The sequence below is a fragment of the Acomys russatus genome, chromosome 8, assembly GCF_903995435.1.
Source record: "Acomys russatus chromosome 8, mAcoRus1.1, whole genome shotgun sequence".
Classification (NCBI taxonomy): Eukaryota; Metazoa; Chordata; class Mammalia; order Rodentia; family Muridae; genus Acomys; species Acomys russatus.
The window spans coordinates 4,433,940-4,440,560 of record NC_067144.1 but is presented as its reverse complement, the minus strand read 5'-3'; the positions used below and the strand labels follow the sequence as shown (position 1 = coordinate 4,440,560).

General features: G+C 38.8%; 1 pseudogene; it reads left to right on the top strand.

Moving 5' to 3' along the window:
- Window positions 1–3,554: 3,554 nt before the first annotated feature.
- LOC127193369 (transformer-2 protein homolog alpha-like) lies at window positions 3,555–4,230 on the top strand (annotated as a pseudogene).
- The last annotated feature ends 2,391 nt before the right edge of the window (window positions 4,231–6,621 follow it).

Here is a 6,621-nt window from a genome sequence, read left to right as displayed (position 1 = left end):
TTGTCATTAATATCTCTCAACATCAATGTTCTCAACTCTTGAATAAAAAGACACAGACTAACTGAATGGGTACATAAATCAGATCCTACATGCTTCTTCATTCAAGAAACACATCTCAACCACAAGGACAGACATTATCTCAAAGTAAAAGGCTGGAAAAATTAATCAAAAAGAATGAGGAAGGACATTTCATACTCATCAACCAAGATGACATCACAATTCTGAACATCTATGCTCCAAACACAAGGGCACCCACATTTGTAAAAGAACTATTTAAAAAGTTTAAACTACACATCAATCCCCACACATTTATAGTGGGAGACTACAACACTGCACTTTCACTGAACTAAGCTGAGAAATAACATCATTAACCAAAGCCATAAATCAAATGGATCTAACAGATACTTACAGAACTTTCACCCAAACCCAAAGAATTATACCTTCTTCTCAGCACCCCATGGGATCTTTACCAAAACTGATCACATAAAGCAAGCCTCAACAGATACAAGAAGATTGAAATAACACCTTGTATCCTATCAGACCACCGTGGTCTAAGGCTAGACTTCAACAACAACATAAATAACAAAAAGCCTACACACACATGGAAACTAAACAACTCTCTACTTAATGACACCTGGGTCAGGGAAGAAATAAAGAAAAAATTAAGGACTTCCTGGAAGTCAATGAAAATTAAAGAACAACATACCCAAATTTGTGGGACACATTGAATGGAGTGCTAAGAGGAAAATTCATAGCTATACTATAGAGCAATAGTACTAAAAGCAGCATGTTATTGGAATAATAGTTGACTGGCTGATAAATGGAGTCAAATCAAAGACCTGGAAATAAACCCATAGCCTAAGAACACTTGATTGTTGACAAAAAAGCCAAACGCATACAATGGAAAAATATGGCATCTTTAACAAGTTGTGCTCATCTATCTGGATGTCTACATATAAAAAGATGCCAATAGAACCATATTTATTACCCTGAACAAAACTAAAGTGTAAATGGATTACAGAACTTAACATAGAACTAAACACACTACATCTGTTAGAAGAAAAAGTGGGGAAGATCCATGAGCTCATTGGCAAAAAAGACAACTTCCTAAACAACACCAACAGCTCAGGCTCTAAGATCACAGATAAGTATAGGCTTCATGCCTCTCTTTATAACACAGGAAAACCACAACCAATCAAAATGCAGAGTTGTGGAGCCTCATCCTACAGCACACTTCTATGTGTAAAGCTTGGGAAACATAGAAGAGAAGGTTAAAAGAGCCAGAGCACCAGAAACTTTGCCATGAGATTGTATCTCCTAATAATATCGGAAGCTACAACCATAAAGTCTCACCATCATGACCACCCAAAGATGAACATGAACATTAGCATGACCATGGAAGGCACCAGAAAACATACTGAACTCCACCAGGAAAAGTCCACATAACTACAGGCAAGTAAGCAAATATGGGAGACATGGCACTCCCCAGGGAAAAGCACAGCAATTTGAATTTGTGGTTCAGTGGCAAATGGTCATATCTGAAGATATACATACAAGTAGTATTACATGGACACAACAGGCTGTATTCCAGTGTGTGTGAGTGTGAGTGAGTGAGTGTGTGTGTGTGTGTGTGTGTGTGTGTGTGTGTGTGATATAAAGTGAGTCCATAAATTTTAAGGAGAGTCAGGAGGCTTATATGGGAGGGTTTGGGTGGAGAAAGCAAAATCCTAAAAAATAAAATAAACAATGACTTAAAAATAATCTTCAAAAAACCCCTCTTTATGATTAACAAGGCCTTGATTAAAGGAGTAGATTCAATCATCAACCTTTTTGTTTTATCCTTCCTCTATATCTCTATATCCCCCTTTCTTTCCTTTCAGCTCCTATCTCCTTCCCTATGAAATAAAGGTAAAGAAAAAGAGACATCCCTGGGTTAAACTGAGTTTTCTCTCTGTGTAAGACCAATAATAACTTATATTCATCTTCTGATGAATATAACCATTTGTAGACCAAGAGAGCAAACAGAAACCTACTCAACACTCCTTAGAAGAAACAAGATGTTGTTCTCTTAAGGTTTTTATTTTTAAGTCATTAGTGTAGAATTTTGCATATTGATTCAAATCATGGTCATGTCAAATACTAACCTAATTTTATCACAAGAATATGTATCATAAGTCTAACAGATAGATATGATCTAAATTATAAGGTAAAATAGTTAAATAAGGTCTCTAAAAGCCTCATAGACCCACAGAACATGGCATTTAAAGATGTTTTTATTATTCTAAAGATTCTTTGACAACAAGACAAGTTAACTCCTGGCAACACCCAGCTGAACTCAAAGAAGATGATCAACATCAAAGAACCTCCTATGGAGTTGGCTTCAAATGTGGCAAACAAGCCACTGGGCAAAATGTCCTTGTTTCTGCCACAGACAGAATTCTGCCTAAAAATGGGCAATCTTAGATGCAGGCAGAGTGGACAGCCAAACTCTGCTAAGACAGGGAAAACAAATCCTCAAAAGTTCCTGCCTTGTGAATATGTCTGGCAGAAATATTGGTCTAAAAGGCCAAAGATGAGGCTCCAATGTTATAGAGAGTGTTGGGTAACTGTTCAGGCAATAAACTGTCTCAGTCATATTTTCATTTTGGAATATGCTAACCTGCACTACCAATTCACTCATTTAAGTTTTACTCTTCCTCAAGTCTCTGATGGGGCTTGAAAACTAGAGAGTTTAGTCTTAAAATCAAGTTTAGTTGGTTAGGGGATAATATGTTTTAGATCAAGATAAAAGATTTAAGCTAATAGAGATGAAATATGATAGATATTGAATTTCATTCAGAAATTTAGATCCAACAAAAGAGGAAAATGTTTACTTCAAGTTTGGCAAATACAAATAGCCAAATCGCTCTGAATTTAACATTTATATAACTCATGATTATCTTATGGTTCTTCCTGCTGTATGTAGTTTGTTTTATGTGTAATAAAATAAATGTATATGGAAAAAGAAAAAATAAATAAAAGTATAAGGTAACAAGATAAATGTGAGACAGTAACAGACATGTTGACAAATGTAACAAAACTGAAAATTAAAACATGAGTAAATACAACATAAGCTATTTAATATTTCACAAAGATGCCAAAAACTTAAGCCAGTACTTCAACAGATTATTCTAGGAAAACTGGTTATCCAGGTGAAGAAGATTATAGTCAGCTCCATATCTATCGCCTCATTTAAAAACTCTAAATGGGCCATTTTGCCTGAGCATGCCAGCAAGGGGGAGTGGAGCGCACCAGCCATTGTGGCCATCTTCTTCCTCTTCCCTGCAGTCCAGACAGTGCAGTGACTAGGCTGTCAGCCCTCCAGAGAAGACTTATCTTTTACTTAGTTATCAGGAGTGCCTGGCCAACACGAATAATATAGAGAACAACTTTGAGGATAGTCCCACTCTCAATAAAAATCTCCAACAGGAACTCCTGCTCAGGTAAAATCAGAAAGCATGTCAGTATCTCATAGTCCATCAAGGATTTTCAAACATTCTGGATCCCACTCTCAATCAAGATCAAAATCCATGTCAAGGTCAAGGAGGCATTCTCATAACACAACACTTGATCCAGGTCCCATTCCATAGGAGACGATCTTGAAGTAGGTCCTTTACACCAGAGTATTGGTGGCAAAGTCACTCTCCAATGTCTAATTGCAGAATACATACTGGCAGCAGGGCAAATCCAGATCCCAACACTTGCCTTGGAGTATTTGGCCTCAGTTTGTACACAACAGAGATTTTCTGAGTATTTTCCCAATATGGACCACTGAGTGGGGTCAATGTGGTTTATGATCAGCAAACTAGGAGGTCATGTGAATTTGCCTTTGTTTATTATGAGATGATAGATGACTCTAAGGATGCCATGGAAAGAACAAATGGGATGGACCTGGATGGTAGAAGAATTCCTGTGGATTACTATATCACCAAGAGAGCACACACACCCACACCAGGCATTTACATGGGCAGACCAACTCATAGCGGTGGTGGAGATGGTGGAGGAGGAGGCAGAGGCAGAGGTGGTGGAGGTGGTAGGTAGAGAGATTCTTACTATGATACAGGATATGATTAATGCTATGACAGATACTAAGATTATGATTACCAGTACAGAATAAGGTCATCTTCTCCTTACTACAGTTGCTACAGGTCATGGTCTAGATCTCCTTCCTATAGCCCAAGATGCCATTGATAATAGAATGATTGTGTCCAAGAACTTTACTTTTTTCTTTTTTGATTTGGATACCCAATGCTTCATAGAAAAAAATCCCTGGTTTATTTAATCTATGCATGGGCAGTAGTGTTGCTGTTTTGTACCCTTTGTTATAATCTTGAGGTGTCATGGTCATTTGAGTAGTTAAAAACTGAGGGGAAAGGAGTGCAGTATTTTACCTTGTGTTCTTTGCCTATACTAAAGATTATGGTCTCTTGAAAGCTTTTGTGATGGACATTGTAGTAGACATATCTTTGAGGGAAAATAAATAACACTTTAAGTATATAAGTCACATCAGGTTTTTCTGAAGTGGCATGAAACAGTGGAAAACTTGAGTGTTTGAAGCCATAGGAAAAAATAGGGGATATTTCTTTTGAAGACTGTAACTTTGAACCTAAAATTTAAGTCACCTTTTAGAAATTAAAAGGTTATAATTTAAGACATGTGGTATTTGAAGTTACATGTCAGACCTTATAAACTTAAATTCATTTTTATGTTAAATTTATGGAAAGTTAAGTATTCCCTTAATAACTAAAGGACATTTATTTATTACCTAGAACAATAGTATAACTTGTTGTTAGGAATTTTGATATGGAGACATTGGTTACATGGGTTATTGTATACTATAGAATCTTTTTTCTGATAGCTTTTTAAAAATTAATTTATTCAAATTACATCTCAATTGTTATCCTATCCCTTCTATTCACCCATTCCTCCCTTCCTCTCACTTTCACCCTATTCCCCTCCCCTAGGTCTAAGACCAAGGGGAACCTCCTCCCTCACTATATATAATCATAGACTATCGAGTCTCATCTTGGTAGCCTGTCTATCTTTTCTCTGAATGTCACCAGGCCTCCCCACCAAGGGGAAGTGGTCAAATATGGGACACCAGAGTTTGTGTCAGAGTCAGTTTCTGCTCTCCACTCAAGTGTAGAAAATATGCTCTCCATAGGCTAGATCTGAGTAGGCATTCACTGATTACTATATGTATTGTCCATGGTTGGTGCAGTAGTTTGAGCAGAACCCCTGGGTCGAGTTCCACCTGACTGGATGTTCTTCTTGTAGGTTTCTAGGACCCTCTGGATCCTTCCATTCCTCATTCTCCTATATTTCTCTTACCTAGAGTCTCAGTAGTATGTCCTCATGTCTATGCCAATCTCCTGGTAAGTGAAGACTTTCATGGAACATCCCTTTTGGGCTAGTGTCCAATTATAAGTGAGTATATACCATATGAGTCTTTCTGCTTCTGGGTTAAATCACTCAGTATGACCATTTCTAATTCCATCCATTTGTCCACAAGTTTCTGGATTGTCTTGTTTTTAATAGCTGAGTAGTATTCCATGGTATAAATGTACCACAGTTTCTTTATCTCTTCTTCAAGAAGACACTATTTTCATGGATCAGAGAAATTATCATAAATCTTCATTCTTTATTTTGAACTAGACTCTTAATACTGTTCTTGCATTTCAACTGTTCTTGAGTTCTCCAGGTTGATTTCTTTGGGGTATCTGAAATCTGGAGATGCCATACTGTTTGGGGTTTTTTTGTTTATGTTTCAATGCTGGCCTATAGTCTATGGCGTGTGTCTGATCTTGGGAGGTATCTTCTGGATTCCTTCACTGGTCGTTGAGAGTAGTTTGTGGGTAAGGAACTGTAAGTTGAGGTCTTTTGCCTGTGGTTGTCAGGGAACTCTTCCCTGGGATAGGCAGGCGCTGTGGTTTTGGCTCCTGAAGACTTTGCTCTACATCCTGGGCTCCCTACTGGGTCAACCAAAGTAGGTGCTGGTGCTCTGCATCTCCAGTATCAATTTGAGGTAGTGTATGTGGAGCAGGTTTTCCTATCTTTGGCTGGGCTTTGAATACCATGCCTTTGGGCCCTGGGGCTTTGGGTCCTAGGCTCAGATCACCCTAAAATGCCTGAACCCCTGTTGGATTCTAGAACTTTTTTGGTTTCTGCCTGCTCCAACTATGTAGTAGGACCTCGGTTCTGCCTGCCAAGGAGAGAGCAGCTACTGCCTTTTAATTGTTGTTGGTTGGCTAGATTTTTGCTCTATATCCTCTGACCTACTCAGCCACTCCCAAGAGCATGAGACTCCCAGCTAGGCTATGGAGCCTGCCTAGGCTGGGTCTGTTATGACCAGTGTTGCCAGGGTAGTCCTCTGGCCTAGCCATTTGGTTTCTTCCCAGCCTTGCTCAGAGGGCGACTGTGGACCTTGACTCTTGGCAGCATTTCTGGTCTCAGATTAAGACACTGTGGCTGTATATCCATGACTTCAGCAGCTCATAGCTGACCAGGCACTGAAGACTGGATTGCCATCTGTAGAGTCTCCTTCTCAGAGTGTGCAGCGGCTGGGGAATGTACCCACAGCCA